Here is a 15,759-nt window from a genome sequence, read left to right as displayed (position 1 = left end):
GTCTTGGCTTAGGAAGCCAGACTTCCACTAAACTTTCAGAGCTGGAATCAGAACGGTGCATTTGGCAAAAAGTCAGTCACACATACCACAGAACCACAAACAAGCACTCTGACTGCAAAATCCTTTCAACAACACATCCCCGTTTCTTGCAGTCAGCAGTTCACACAGACCCATGATCTGAAATCAGCAACACATACATTCACATACATTCGGCATGCACATGGCCTCTGCAGTCAGCTCACAAAGACACAATATCTGCAGAAAGGTCTCTTGCACGCGGCATACGCAGCCAGTACATTCTCCTCCCCTTTCATAAGCTCTTCCTGACTGGCTCTTTCTCCCAGCCACCCCCTCCCCTCACGCTGCCGGGCAGTGGTTCCCCTCCTTTTCCTGCAGTTCTCCAAGTCGTAACTGCAGTGCTATCCATCACCCTCCCATCAGATCCTCAGGCAAAGCAATTGTTTCTTGAAGCCCTCCTTTCTCCTGACTGAGAACTTGCTCCAGCAAAGGGACCGGCAGAACAGAATCTCCTTCTGGAACAACACTGCAGACTGGTTCCTAGTGCCCTGACTTGTTTCTACGAAGCTTAATTTTTTTTTTTTTTTTTTTTTTTACCCTACTGAGCTTAACTTTGACATGGAAGCCTTGGGGAGAGGGCAGGAAGGAAAGAAAAAGAGGACGAGTAAAACAGAAAAGAGGGAACAAAGTGGAAAAGGGAAAGCCCTGGTAGAAATTTCAAGAAAGACAACTGGGACAAAAGCAGAGAAACAGACTTAAGAAGGAAACGGGAGAGCAGAGGAGGAGAGAGAAAATGGAGCAGGTGGGAAAGTAAAAGGAGAAAGAAAGAAACAAGATAAAAAGTACGGCAGATTAGTTCTAAGTTTCTCAAGCTTCTTGTTACCCAGTAAGTTACGGAGGTAACCCTAGAGGTAGGAGAGATTAGGAAAGGTTAAAAAGGGAATCAGTGATAAAGAGAATCTCCTCATGAGATTATATATTTTGAAATTTCCTAAAAAGACAAAAGAGACAGCCATCACATGTATCTGACTCAAGGAAGATTCAAACAACCAATGTGAAAGTATTCAGTGATGGAAATGCGTGGGTGGCTCAGTCCATGGAGCACCTGACTCTTGATTTTGGCTCAGGTCACGATCCCAAGGTCGTGGGATGGAGACCTGTGTTGGGCTCCATGCTGAGCATGGAATCTGCTTGAGATTCTCCCCACCCTCCTATCACTCTCCCCTCTACCTCACTCGTGCGCTCTCTCTCAAATTAAAAAGAAATAAAAAAATAAAAAGGAAGAAAATATTCGGTGATGGTTGGAGAAAAAGGACATTTGCATTTCAGTTAAAACAACTGATGAGATTTGTCACAAATAGGGGTACCTGGGTGGCTCAGTCGGTTGGGCTTCTGACTTTGGTTTAGGTCATGATCTCACAGCTCGTGAGTTGGAGCCCTGCTTTGGGTGGGCACTGTGCTGACAGCTCAGAGCCCAGATCCTTCTTGGGATTCTGTGTCTCCATTTCTCCCTGTCCCTCCCCTCGCTCATACTCTCTCTCTCTCTCTCTCTCAATTAAACACTAAAAAAATTTTTTTAAGATGTCACAAATATTGCCTTATTTGAGATGCACTAAAAATTTATCTGCTACCTATCTGAAATTCAAATTAATTTGACCATCCTATGTCTTATCTAGCAGTCATATCCTCAGAGGATTCTGGAAAACACTGGAGTCTGAGAAATATTTGGATAAAGTAAGAAGGACTGCATTTATTTATTTATTTACTTATTTATTTATTTACTTGCTTGCTTACTTACTTATTTAAGTACGCTTCACACCCAGTGTGGAGCCCAACGTGGGACTTGAGCTCACAGTAAGACCTCCATGAGTTGCTAAGTGAAGATTCTTACCCCCACCACGTATATACCAAATTGAAATCCCCAAAGAAGGAACACAAGCATCTTTCACGAGCACTGAATACTTTTGATGCGCTAAAGTTTGATAACCACCCATTTTCTCACAATTCTTCCCTGGAGCCCTTCCTACATCTGTATAAAATGTGTCAAATTCACTAAACAAGGGAGTCATTGGACTGAGGCTCTCCATAAGCAAACCAAAATCAGCCTGCAAATGTCTTAAGATTACAAAATTGAAAGCTAAGGACAGCCAATCCGAAACAAATAAACTTTAAGTGATTAAGCAATTAATTTCCTTGCTTTTTGCCTTTTCTCTAGAAAATTCTCTCCCAGAGTTTCTTTCTTTCTTTTTTTTTTTAGTATTTATTTATTTTTGAGAGAGAGAGTGTGAGTGTGAGAGGGTCAGACAGAGAGAAAAGAGAGACGCAGAAGCTGATGTGGGCTCCAGGTTCTGACCTACCAGCAGCACAGAGTCCGATGCAGGTCTCGAACTCACAAACGACGAGATCAGACCTGAGCGGAAGTTGGAGGCTTAAACCGACTGAGCCACCCAGGTGCGCCCCTCCTAGGGGTTCTGTGGGTAGAGTACTCCTAACCACTTCCGGTTTGGTGCTGTCCCAATTCAAAAAACTTTTGTTCAAATAAACTCTTGGGGCACCTGGCTGGCTCTGTCAGTTAAGCATCAGGCTTTGGCTCAGGTTCTCACGGTTCTCATGGTTCGTGAGTTTGAGCCTCGCTTTGGGTGAGCTTGAGCTCCCCTTCTCTGTCTCTCTCTCTCCCCCCACCCTCTCTGCCCCTTGCTCACTCGTGCCCTCTCCCTCACAAAAATAAAACAAAATAAACTCTTAAAAATTTTAATATGCTTCACCTTATCTGTTAATAGTTATAGTGTTAGAAGAGGAAACCAAAGGAGGCCCCTGATAACCCCTAGGAGCAATGAGCTACCAGGTGTAGGTACCCAATGAGCTCACTTCTGGCAACCTGGACCTGGACAGTTGGAGGGCCCTCTTCCTCACCTTGTCTTTGTAATGTGCATTCTGCTTGCCTTCTCTTATTCCCAGAAGCTGCCCCAAGAACACAGCCTTGAGATCCAAATGTGTTAAGACCATCTGGACAGTAGATGTGACTAAACCCAGTTAAGACCGCTATACAAACATCTAAGATCTGGCAAATGGGTGCACAGATCTACTCATCCTGAGGCCACCCCAGACAAGCCTTAGAAGTACGTTCTCTTGCTTATGAAACCTGCCACTTACTGATCTGGAAAGGACTACCTCTTCGGCTTCTCCCTGCCTACTACCTACAGGACCAATTTTTAAACCAACAATTGGTGCACCAGCCAGGAGACCAAAAAAAAAGAAAAAAATGCGCCTTGGGAAAGACGCATCTGGGTAGGAAATCCCACACCGGCCATTGACTTCCGTGTCATTGGGAGAGGTGGCTTCTATGTTAGATGTTTATAGATCGCCATGTGAGTGCGATGACACCCTGAAAACAATGGCTGGTTTGATGTGCTTATTTAAGGAACCGCCTCGTAGGCTGCAACAAAGAGGGGGAATATAGTCTCCTGCGATGGACTGGCCCCCTCCTGGAGGCCGTTTAGCTGCCCCCCCCAGTACCCAACTAGAGACTGCAGCTCGAGTTAGAGTTGGAAGATGGGTTCTGGTGAGAGAAAGGCACGAAGCTGTCCACTACTCTGCTAGCTTCGGGCATGGCTGACAAGGTGGGAGGGCAGAGTAATAATTTGGTAACCTTAGTGCCATTTACAAAGGCCAGGAGGGCACAGAATAAGGTCTGAGCGCCCTTTGACAAGGCCTGGCTGGGATGCTAAGAGGTGGAATCCCTGGGAAAGTGATGACAGCTGCAGAAGATGCTGTGGCGGTGAGGGGGTGGGGGTGGGGAAGGGATGAAATGCCCCAGGCTGTCAACCCTTAAAACAAAAAGAATTTAAGTAGCAATTATTCGAAAATGCCTAGGGCACAAACTTACATTCTTTCTCTGTCTCTTGAAATTGTAAATCTTATCATGTCTTTGAAATGTAAACACCCAGGAGATAACCAAAACACAGAGACTGAAGACAAAACAGGAGGGGGGAAGAAGCTTTGTAAAATACAGTGCTATAAAAATAAATTATTAAATAAAATGAGATACAGTGCTGTATAAGTTCCCTGGCCCCAAATCTAGCCTGTGGCCTCCGGAAGATCGCAGCAAATAGCATTAAGAAGCTTTAGCCATGTGAGTGAAGTAAAAGCCATCTGCTTTGGGGCGCCTGAGTGGCTCAGTCAGACTTCGGCTCAGGTCATGATCTCACAGTGTGGGTTTGAGCCCCACCGTCCTTCTTACTATGTCCTCACATGGTCTTTCCTCAGAGTACTAAATTCGTGGTGTGTCTAGGGGCGCGTGGGTGGCTCATTCGGTTGAGCGTGTGACTTTGGCTCAGGTCACGATCTCACCATTTATGAGTTCAAGCCCCCGCTCGGTGCTGACAGCTCAGAGCCTGGAGCCTGCTTCTTATTCTGTGTCTCCCTCTGTCTCTCTACCCCTCCCCCTCTAGCGCTCTGTCTCTGTCTCAAAAATAAACATTTAAAAAAATTAACAATTTATCTGTGTTGATGTATGTTGTGTCTATGTGATTTTTTTTTTTTTTTTTTAACTCTGGAGGGTATTTGCCAAAATGGATTTATGAAAGACGCAAGGCTTGGGACATCTGGATGGCTCGGTCAGCTAAGCTTATGACTTCAGCTCAGGTCATGATCTCATGGCTGGAGAGTTGGAGCCCGGCGTCCTGGAGTCTGCTACAGATTCTGTCTCCCCCTCTGACCCTCCCTTGCTCCCTGCTCTGTGTGTGTGTGTGTGTGTGTGTGTGTGTGTGTCTCTCTCTCTCTCACTCAAAAATAAATACATATTTTAAAAAAAACACTTTTTTTTTAATTTGAAAAGGGATATTAAAAGTACACTGGTACAAAATTAGAATTTGATTTCCTCTCTGTTAAAAGGACTTTTCACGATTTTTTTAAAGTAATGTCTACACCCAACATCAGGCTTGAACTCCTGCCCCTGAGATCAAGAGTGTCATGGTCCACGAACTGAGCCAGCCAAGCGTTCTAAAAGGACATTTTCTTAGATTTTTGATCTAATAAACTCTAAACAAAGCTTCTTCTTTATATAATACATAAAACTTTAATGTAATCTGCCAAGAAAACAAAGATTCTGTGTTTGTATTTAGCAGCTCTTTGATTTCCTAAGAAAATGGAGTCTTCTCTATTAAAAGAACTAGGATTTTTACAACTGTGCAATTTTTATTTTAAGCAATCTCTACACCAAATGTGGGGCTTTGAATTCACAACCCTGAGATAAAGAGTCATAGGCTCTACCAACTGAACCAACTTGGCGCCCCAACTATGTAAGTTTTTTGGGTATGTTATACTTCATGGGAAGCATGGAAAAAAATTATGCTAAACTTTAAGGTATTTTTATATAAAATTCCTAAAAATCTGATGTGTTGGCATGTTATCAGTCACAATTAAAAAAATTTTTTTTTGTTTTATTTTAGAGAGAGAGAGAGAGAGAAAGTGGGGGAGGAGCAGAGAGAGTGAAAGACTCCCCAAGCAGGCCCCAACCTATCAACAGAGAGCCTGATGTGGGACTCAAACTCACAAACTGTGAGATCATGACCTGAGCTGACACCAAGAGCTGGACACTTAACCGACTGAGCCACACAGGCGATCCAATCAGTTGATAGGGAAAAATCTCCCAAAAGAAGGCCGATAGGACTGGTAGGGGAACTCCAGTCCTTGCGCAATGACTCCCCTCGCTCTTCTGGGTTTTTCTTCCCACCCCCTTGTCCCGCCTGCCAAATTACTGTTAATGTGGAATGCAGAAGTAACATACTATAAATTGTCCCCTCTGCTTATGCTTGGGACTCAGACCTCCGGAGAATGACATCCTCTGAGCCCACCAGTGTGAAATAAACCTCCTGCCTTCCAAGATCTCCGACTGCCACTTGGTTCTTCTGCCGGGTGATCCAGACCAGGTCCCGTAACAAGTCATAATTTTTAAATGCATGTCACAGAAATAACCAAATTCTCTTGTTAATTGCATTATAATTAACTCTTATCAAATCTTTAACCATGGCTATTTTATTTATTATTTTTGAAAACATTTCTTTTTCTTTTTCTTTTCAATTTTTCTTAACATTTATTCATTTTTTGAGAGACAAAGAAAGAGCACAAGCAGGGGAGGGGCAGAGAGAGGGAGAACCCAGAATCCGAGGCAGGCTCCAGGCTCTGAGCTGTCAGCACAGAGCCCGATGCGGGGCTTGAACTCATGAAACGTGAGATCATGACCTGAGCCGAAGTCGGACGCTTAACCGACTGAGCCACCCAGGTGCCCCGAAAACATTTCTTTTTCTACCATGCCATTTTAAAATCTTTTGTGATTTGTAGATAGCTATGGTTTTACTCCAATGCTTTGGCAAACGTGTTCTTGCAAATGTGCTTCATCTTCAAGGAGATTCATGGAAGAGACTTTGACAAGTACAGGTTTCTGATAACTAATATCAATTTGCCTTCATTTGGGAAGGACATAATTAACCTTTTTTTTTTTTTACTTGTTTGTTTATTTTAATTCCAGTATAGTTAATAGTGTTATATCAATTTCAGGCATACAATATAGTGATTCAACAACTGCATACATTATTCAGTGCCATAATGCACCTTAAAAAAAAAAAAAGTTTATTTATTTATTTAGACAGAGACAGAGACATCAGGAGTGAGGGAAGGGCACAGACACAGGGAGAGAGACAGAGAATCCCATGCTGCCAGCACAGAGCCCGACGCAGGGCTCAAACCCACAAAGCCTGAAGATCACGACCTAAGCCAAAACCAAAAGTTGGACACCTAACCGACTGAGACACCCAGTGGCCCCCATGACGTACCTTTTTTTTTTTTTAACGTTTATTTATTTTTGAGACAGAGCATGAATGGGGGAGGGTCAGAGAGAGGGAGACACAGAATCTGAAACAGGCTCCGGGCTCTGAGCTGTCAGCACAGGGGCCCGATGCGGGGCTCGAACTCACAGACCGCGAGATCGTGACCTGAGCCGAAGTCGGCGCTCAACCGACTGAACCACCCAGGCGCCCCCCATAATGTACCTTTTAAATGCTTCCCAAGGCTACCTGCAGAGTCCCACTATATGTTGTAGGATGATAGCCCAAAAATTGTTCCTGTACTCCTTCCTGACATTAGCAAAATGGACCATGACGTTGAGGATACACTGTTAACACGGGAAGACTTTGCCTCTGCTCGAGGACATTCCTCAAGCTTTGCTGTACCGTCTGCTAGGGCAAAGATGAGCAGTGAATCCACAGAAAATTCAAGGCCCAGGCTCTACCATAAAGTTTTGGGTGTCATTTAGTTAGGTGAATGCATGTTGTCCTAGAAACTGTGTTTTATAAGATGCATGCCTCGGAAAGTAAAGGAGGTGCAAGCCTTTGTAGGAATGGGCGGTCGGTCAGAGGATTTTACTCCCCACCTGGTATGTCCATCCCTTATGCCACCTGGTAAAGAAAGGGCATATGTGGGATTGGGACCCAGAGCAGCAAGCTGCATTGACAAGGCGAAAATAGTGGGGAAGCAGATTACATCTCGAGACATCTCCCGAGCAGGGCTACCCTTTGAATATGATGTATCTGCGACTTTTGGAAGGTCTGGGTCAGATACTGTGGCAGAGTCAGCAGAAGGGGAGAGTGCCCCTAGGATGTCGATCCAAGCTCTGGAAGGGGGCAAACATTTGATATGTCCCTAAAGGGAAAGAGGTCCTAGCAGTGTTCACATCACTCTTCCAGGTGGAGCCTCTCAGGAAGGAATGAACCCCAGCAGCCACGGAGTAAAATGATTCATGAGTGAGGCTTTGTGGGGTCAAGTGTGGAGGGATATCCTTATTTGCCTGCACAAGCCTGAGGCAGTCTTTGCTGCCTTCCATGTCCTGGCTCATAAGGCATGGATACCTCTGGCCATCAGGAAGGAAACAGATGTCCTGGCTTGGGTATGAGCCCTAGCACCTGACCCTTTAGTAGATACGGTATATTGATTGATTGGTTAATGCAGTAACAGCATGTCACCTGTGTTGTATATACGGCTCAAGGCAACCACCCAAAGGTCTGAGGCCACCCACTGGTGTTCCCAAATGGTGAGGGATTGACAAATTGATTATATGGGCCCCCTCACTCTGATTGAGGGTTTTAAATATGCCCTAGTTTGTGTGGACACTGCATCAGAACTAACCCATGCTTCCCCTTGTCGATACACACACCAGGCTGCCCCCATTAGGGGAATTACAGAAGCGGAGGGCCGTGTATGGACACTCTTCTCAGACAGTGATTGAGAGTCACATTGTAAAGGGCATGACATGTTAAGACGGGGCAAAAGATCATGACATTTGAATGGAGGTTCCATCGATACTGTAACCTACAAGCAGCAAGGTTCATACAGCAGGGTTCATACAAATGAAAGATGGAGTATGAAAATATCAGATTAAATTGCAAACAGGTGGGGCACGGGGGTGGCTCCGTCAGCTGAGCATCCGACTTCAGGTCAGGTCATGATCTCGCGGTTCTTTAGTTTGAGCCCCGCATCGGGCTCTCTGCTGACTGCTCGGAGCCTGGAGCCTGCTTCGGATTCTGTGTCTCCCCCTCGCTCTGCCCCCACACCCCCCCTCCCCGCTCACGCTCTCTCTCTAACTGTCTCTCTCAGAAATAAATAAACATTAAAAAAATGAACATGGTATGACAGCTACAGTTAAATAAAAAATTAAAAGATATTTAAGAAAATAAATAAATTGGAACAGGTTGTAACCTTGACTGGGAGGACTAAAGTACTGTCCTATTCTTTTTTTTTTTTTTTTTTTCCAAGTGATCTGGACACTCAACCTGGGGTTTGAACTCACAATACCAAGATCAAGAATGGCATGCTCTACTAACTGAACCAGTCAGGCATCCCTGTCCTAAGCTTTAATACATTTGGATTATCAATCAGTAAGTCTTGTGGACCCATATGCCAGACTGGGGACCTCTGCCAAGGCACCCAATGCTGTGAAGGTATGGAAGGTGCCCAAAAAAAGGCCATCGTTGTGACTCTTACCATGGATCAAGTGCTACACTACTGAGAACACCAAGCCTCATCGTGCCTGAGAAAGGAATTATCTACTGCAATTTGCAATGGGACATCCCACTGGATGAGTGACTTCCTTGGCATCCCTGGGTGAGGGGACACTACTCCATCCCCACTGGGATCCCACTGACCCGCTGCAAGCCAGACCTGTTGAAATCTATCACTAACATCATACTTAATAGCGATATACTGGACAGTTTCTCACTATGATCATGAACAAGGCAAGGATATTTCATCTCGTCCCTGCTTTTCTACATCATACTGGAAGTCTAGCTAATGCAATTAAAAAAAAAAAAAAAAAGGAAAGATGAGGTGAACAGATTGAGAAGGAAGAAATAAAGCTGTCTTCATTTGTAGATGATGTGGTCATCAACGTAGAAAATCATAAAGAAATGACCAGGAAAAAAAAAAAACAACCCTCCTCAAACTAACGGGGGACTACAGCAAGTTTGCAGAATACAAAAATTATACAAAATTCAATCATTTTTAATTTATTCATTAAAAATTTTTTTGTGGTTTATTTATTTTGAGAGAGAGAGAGAGAGAGCACAAGCAGGGGAGGAGCAGAGAGAGGGAGAGAGACAGAGAGAATCCCAGGCAGGCTCTGCACTGTCAGCATGGATCCCGACGCAGGGCTCAAACTCATGAACCGTGAGATCATGATCGAGAATCGCCTGCTTAACAGACTGTGCCACCCAGGCACCCTGAACAAGTGGGATTTGAAATTGAAACCAGAATACCATTTACATTAGCACCTGAACAGAAAAGCTTCTGTGTCTTCTCTCCTCCCAATACTTCTGATACCAACTGGGTGGGGTGATTTCCCTCCTTCATGAATTCTCATACACCAGCTGGGCCCCTTACAGTTCAATTCAATTCTGACCCGATCTCCCTGGAGGTCGCGTCAGATCCTACAAGTCAGGGGCTCAGTTCCATAAGACCACTCCCATCTCAGACATCAATCGCAACTCCTACCTCCCGTACTCCTGTCTAACAGCTGTAAATCACAGGTCCCTCGTTGCCTTCAATAACTTGGCTAGAATGGCTCACAGAACTCAAGCAAGGGTTTTACTCACTATTAGCCATTTATTATAAAGGCCACAGCTCCGGAGCAGCCAAACGGTAGGATGCACAGGGCAAGGTATGAGGTGGGTGCACATGGCTTCCATGTCGCCTCAGGCCACACTGCCCGCTCAGCACTTGAATGTGCTTGCTAACACAGAAGCTCTTCAAATCGCTTTGCTTAGGTTTTGTACGGAGGTTTCATTACATGGGGGTAGCTGCTTAGTTCCAGCACTCGGATCGCGTGGTTACTTGCCCTGGCAACCAGCACCCGATCCGAGGCTATCCTGGCAGCCCCCCACCACCAGGCATCTCGTGAGCATACAAAAAGACGCTGATCGGGGAGCCTGGGTGGCTCAGTCGGTTAAGCAGCCAACTTCAGCTCAGGTCATGATCTCGCGGTCCGTGAGTTCGAGCCCCACGTCGGGCTCTGTGCTGACAGCTCAGAGCCCGGAGCCTGTTTCAGATTCTGTGTCTCCCTCTCTCTGACCCTCCCCCGTTCATGCTCTGTCTCTCCCTGTCTCAAAAATAAATAAACGTTAAAAAAAATTTTTTTTAATAAAAAACAAAAAGACTTTGATCGATTCCAAGTGTTTAGGAAACATAGGTGAGGAGGGGAGACTAAATACATATATTACATTGTATGGAAACTAATTTGACAATAAATTTCGTATAATAAAAAAATAAAAATAAATAAAATAAATAAATACATATAGTACTTAGACTGTCACAGCACCCCAAAAGGTGAAATACGTATATAAAAAAAAACTTTTTTAATGTTTATTTTTGAGACAGAGACAGACAGAGCGTGAGCAGGGGAGGGATGAAATACTTCTATATAAATCTGAGAAAACATAAGGGGAAGAATTACAAAACTCTGAAAAAAAAATCAAAGAACTAAATGGATGCGATATTCTATGTTTGTGGGCAGGAAGACTCAATATTCTCAAGATGTCAGTTCTTTCCAACTTGGTATGTAGACTCAATGCAATCTCTCCCGGCAAGTTGTTATGTGGGTATCGACAAACTGAGTCTAAAGTTTATAGGCAGAGACAAGAGACCCAAAACAGCCCATACACTATCCAAAGAGAAACACAAAGTTGGAAGACCGACACCACTTGACTTTAAAACGAACTATAAAGCTACAGTAATCAAGACAGTGCAGCACCGGCAAAAGAATAGACAAATACATCAAAGGAACAGAAGGGAGAGCTCAGAAATAGACCCACATAGATATGGTCAGCTGATCTTTGGCAAAGGAGCAAAGGGAATACAATGGATCAAAGACACTCTTTTCAACAAATCATGTGGAACAGTAGGACCTCCACATTAAATTAAAAAAAAAAATATATATATATATATGAGCTCACAGCCTTCTCAAAAATAAACTCAAATGTATCATAGACCTAAAACCCAAAACCGTGAAACCCCTAGAAGATAACAGATGACTATGGGCACGTAGATGACTTTTTTAGATATAACATCAAAGTCATGATCCATGAAAGAAATTATAAGCTGGACCTCATTAAAATCCCGATCTTTTGCGCAGCAGAAGACAATATCAAGAGACAAAGAAGACAAGCCACAGATGGGAGAAAGTATTTGTTGAAGGCATGTCTGATAAAGGACTGTGATCCAAAGTATATAAACTCTTAAAATTCAACAATAAGAAAATGAAGAACCTGATTTAAAAATAGGCAAAAACCCCGACCATGCACCCTATCAGTGGAGGCACCAGGTGCTAAATAGAAATATGAAAAACTCTCCACGCCATGTGTCATTACAGAAATGTGAATTAAACACAATGAGATGTCACTACAAGGATTTAGAGCAACAAGAACTCTTGTTCATTGCTGGAGGGAATGCAAAATGGTACAGTCACTCTGGAAGACAGTTTACTGGTTCTTTATAAAAGTAAATACACGTGGGGCGCCTGGGTGGCTCAGTCAGTTGCGCCACCGACTTCGGCTCATGTCATGATCTCGCGGTCCGTGAGTTCGAGCCCCGCGTCAGGTCCTGTGCTGACAGCTCGGAGCCTGGAGCCTGCTTCGGATTCTGTGTCTCCCTTTCTCTCTGCCCCTCCCCCGATCATGCTCTGTCTCTGTCTCAGAAATAAACAAACATTAAAACAAAAAAGTAAATACACTCATGCCATCTGATCAATTAATTAAGCTCCTTGGTATTTACCCAAAGGAAAAGCTTACGTCCACCCAAAACACTGCACACGGATGCTCAGAGCAGCTTCGTTCATAATTGCCCAAACTTGGAAGAGACCTCAGTAGGTGAACAGGTCATGAAATTGCTTACATCTGGAACACGGATTATTGCACAGCACTAGAAAGAAAAGCGCTATCACAAAAAAAGCATGAAAGAAACTTAAAGGTATATTACTAAGTGAGAGAAGCCAATCTGAAATGGCTACATCCTTTATGATTCCAACCATATATATTCTGAAAATGACATAACTATAAGGCAGTAAAGGTCAGTTGACAGAGCTTAAAGGGGAGGGTGGGATAAATAGGCAGAGCATTTTAGGGGCACCTGGGGGGGCTCAGTTGGTAAAGCGTGACCTCAGGGTCATAAGTTCAAGCCACGTTGGATGTACAGCTTACTTTAGGAGAAAAATAGACCATTTATAGGGTAGTGAAATAGAATGATATTCTAATGGTGGATACATACCCTGATACATTTGTCAAAACCCACAGAATTTAAAACAGTAAGAGTGAACCCTAAGGTTAACTCTGGACTTTGGGTGATGATGTGTCCACGTAGATTCATCAGTTGTAACAAATGTACCACTTTGGTAGTGGTGGAGGACGTAGGTGTATGGGGCGGGGCGGGGGGGGGGGCGGTAATATAGGAATTCTCTGTACCTTTCACTCAATTTTGTTGTGAACATAAAACTGCTCATCTGGGAGAGAGAGAGAGAAAGAAAGAGAAGGAAGGAAGGAAGGAAAGCAAGGGAAGGAGGGAAGACAGGGAAGGAAGGGAGGAAAAGGAAGGGAAGGAAGGAAGAGAAGGAAGAGAAAAGTAGTGGGCTCAAGTTGGAGCATGTTTCTCTGGCCATCCTAGAATTACTGGGGCTGGAATTAGCTGGGTTCATGGGGATCATGCTCTTCAAAAACATGCCTGTCATTTAAGAGACTCTATCTTATTTGCACCCAGTAACTAACCATTCCACTTTTTTTTTTTTTTTTTTTTAAGTAATCTCTAGGCCCTGGGGCATCTGGCTGGCTCAGTCTGTGGAACATGGGACTGTTGATCTTTGGGCTATAAGTTCAAGCCCCACATGGGGTGTAGACTTTACTTAAAAATAATATCTTTAAAAAAATAATAAAGTAAGCACTAGGTCCAATGGGACTTGAACTCACAACCCTGGAGATCAAGAGTTGTGTGCTCTATGGGGCGCCTGGGTGGCTCAGTCGGTTAAGCAGCCGACTTCGACTCCGGTCATGATCTCACAGTCCGTGAGTTAGAGCCCCGCATCGGGCTCTGTGCTGACAGCTCAGAGCCTGGAGCCTGCTTCAGATTCTGTGTCTCCCTCTCTCTCTGCCCCTCCCCCGTTCATGCTCTGTCTCTCTCTGTCTCAAAAATAAATAAATGTTAAAAAAAAAAGAGTTGTGTGCTCTACCGACTGGGCCAGTCAAGTGCTTTAATCGGTCTGGCATCTGAAGCAGACATTGCTACTGATGAAAATCAGTATCGCTTGGATCAAATCACTTGTTTCTTCATATGTCAGGGTATAAAGAAGGTTCAGGATCACTTCTCTTTCCCACTAAATTATTGATTCCTTGAATGTAGGAACTGTGACTGATTTATCTTTTTGTTGTTGTTGTTGTTAGTATGTAATTTCTACACCCAACATGGGACTCGAACTCATGACCCTAAGGTCAAGAGTCACATGCTCTACTGACTGAGCTGGCCAGGTGTCCCTGATTCATCTTTTTAAAAATTTTATTTTTATTTTTAGAGAGAGATTGCAAGCAGGAGAGGACAGAGGGAGGGACAGAGAGATAATCTCAAGCAGGCTCCACACTCAGCACAGAACCCAAGGCGGGGCTCGATCACACAACCCTGGGACCACAACCTGAGCCAAAATCAAGAGCCAGAAGCTCCACTAACTGAGCCACTCAGGCACTGCCCTGCCCCACCTCCCCCCGCCGAATCATCTTTTTTAATTACTAGTACTTAATGAAGTGCCTGGCGTTGAGAAACCAACCAGAATATACATGAAGTACAGTTCTGATTCATTAGGAATCTTCCTTCCCATCAGGCCTAGCTCGAGTTGTGCTAGAAGAACACCAACAGTCAGTTGTAATAGTAAATGCGATGCCAGAAAAACCAACAGAAGTGCCTAGTCTAAAGAAGCTATTTGCTGCCCCCTTGTGACCAGTTTTAGGAAATACAGCCTCTCCCCTTCACACTCCACACTTCTTTCCGATGCGCAGAAACGGAGTCTCTGTGCTTGGTTTGGGGCATACAACAGTAACACTCCTCTGTCCACATGGAGCCACTCATTGTAGCGGAGACACTCGGGAAAACAATCCAAAGGAGATAATACCCAACCTGAGTTATAAAGGATGAGGAGAAACCAGCCAGCTGAACATAAAGATCTTGGGAAAGTAAGGATTACGGTGGAGGTTGGCAAATCGAATGTAGTTTTTCAGAAGTGCAAGTAATTCAGTACAGGTGGGAAGCAAGGCAGGAAGTCACTAGCATGGGTGGATTGGAGCAGTGGTGATGAGAGATTTTAAAAAATGAATAGTCATGTATGCATACTAAGAATTTCTATCCGTATACTGAAGATGAGGAATCTTGAAAGTCTTTACGCCAAAAAGTGACTTAATCTGACCAGCGCTAGAAATTCTACTCTTGGCGCTTTGGGTTATGACTAAGGGCGGTGGTGGGGAGGGACACTCCAACTGAGGGTAAGGGCTGGGCTGAACTGAAGTGGTGATGGAAATAATGGACAGAACGGATAGTTCTGAAAGATTAAGAAAGTAAGATCAATAGGATTTTGAAAACAAAGAGTGGGTGGGGAGGAGTCAGAGTGAAGGAGGTCACCTGGGAGGGGGCCTTCGAATGGCAGAAGGAGCAGTGGAGTCTCTTGGTAGTCACTCCTAAAAGCTCAGCCTACAGTCTATTCCTCAGCTTTGTCTCTTGCTGCTTAAATGATTCCATCAAAGCCTGACGGACTCAGGGTGCCTGTGGGACCTCCAAACAGAGATGTGCTGTTGCACATTCAGATGCAGAGCTCAGGAGACAAGTAGATTAGACTCGGGTGTGGATCTGGGAACATCAGCCGAATGATGGAAAATAAAGACAGGAGCGAAAGGGACTCATGAGGGATTCAGTGTAGTAAGAGGGATGGCCGGGGCAAGAACCCTGAAAACTACCAGAGAACAGAAGAAAAAGAAATGTAAAAGAACACTGAAGGGAGCAGAGAAAAACAAAGAGACGTGGTGTCATAGATGCCAAGGGAAGAGAATATCTCAACAGAGAGGACAGGTCAGCAGGGCCTAGTGGTACAGAAATCAAGAAAATGAGAATGCAGTTCATCTACAATACTGAGCATCAAAGAGGACCTTGGGGGGGGGGGGTGGCCTTCCTTAG

At 44.3% G+C, this 15,759-nt stretch overlaps 1 protein-coding gene across 6 annotated transcripts in view; it reads left to right on the top strand.

Moving 5' to 3' along the window:
- MFAP5 (microfibril associated protein 5) overlaps nucleotides 1–15,759 on the top strand; it is a 46,176-nt gene that overhangs the window by 10,142 nt on the left and 20,275 nt on the right. Inside the window, exon 2 of one of the 6 annotated variants that reach the window (XM_042991727.1) lies at nucleotides 5,843–5,948. The exons of the other annotated variants lie outside the window; for them this stretch is intronic. The gene's annotated coding sequence lies outside the window, so the exon portion shown is untranslated. The remainder of the gene's footprint in view (nucleotides 1–5,842; nucleotides 5,949–15,759) is intronic. 6 annotated transcript variants of the gene reach the window in all.

The sequence above is a fragment of the Panthera tigris genome, chromosome B4 (genome assembly GCF_018350195.1).
Source record: "Panthera tigris isolate Pti1 chromosome B4, P.tigris_Pti1_mat1.1, whole genome shotgun sequence".
Classification (NCBI taxonomy): domain Eukaryota; kingdom Metazoa; phylum Chordata; class Mammalia; order Carnivora; family Felidae; genus Panthera; species Panthera tigris.
Note: the sequence above shows the minus strand (reverse complement) of the source record. Positions and strands in the feature narration are given on the sequence as shown.